Raw genomic sequence first — 833 nt, forward strand, 5'->3', positions numbered from 1 at the left:
ATACTGTGGACAGTTTTGGGCACCGGGACTGAAGGACGTATCAGAGCTTGAGCGGGTACAAAGGTGGGCAACTAAAGTAATAATTGAAATGAGTGGACTAAAATACCCAGAGAAGTTATCAAAACTGGGATTATTTAGCTTTAATAAAAAAAAAACCCACAGCTGAGGGGCGAGCTAATAACTATGTACAAATATATCAGGGGACAATACAGAGATCTCTCCCATCATCTATTTATACCCAGGACTGTGACTGTAACAAGGGGGCGTCCACTACCTCTAGAGGAAAGGAGGTTTCTACACCGACATAGAAGGTGGTTCTTTACTGTAAGTTCCACAGTCTCACTGCTCTATCTGCCTGAGGACGTGGTGATGGCAGATTTGATAAGAGTACAAGAGGGTCCTCAACGCCTTTCTTGAGCGATACAATATATGTTGTATCACTAATAACGTCAGGCGAGTCTGTTATTCTGATTGGAGTTGGGCAGGAATTTTTCCCTAAAATGGACCTCATTGTTTTTTTTTTCCCCTTCCTCCAGATCACCATTGTAGGGTTAGTAATAGGCTGACTTGGATTGACATAGTACTTCATGGCTGTAGGGTATTCGGCCTGTGGTGAGAGCATCACAGATGGTTATAAACTTGTATTCCCAAATTCTGTGAGGATATTAAGGGGCAACTTCAAATTCAATAAAAGCAAGAATTTGGGTTTCAAGTTTCCTGCCCACACTGGGAAGAGGGGACATCCGGGATAACAGCCCTATCCCTCACAGGACGACAGCCCCATCCCTCACAGGACGCCACTTCCCAAGTAAAGAACAAAACACACAATTGCA

This window comes from Eleutherodactylus coqui, chromosome 10 (assembly GCF_035609145.1).
Source record: "Eleutherodactylus coqui strain aEleCoq1 chromosome 10, aEleCoq1.hap1, whole genome shotgun sequence".
In the NCBI taxonomy this organism is placed as follows: domain Eukaryota; kingdom Metazoa; phylum Chordata; class Amphibia; order Anura; family Eleutherodactylidae; genus Eleutherodactylus; species Eleutherodactylus coqui.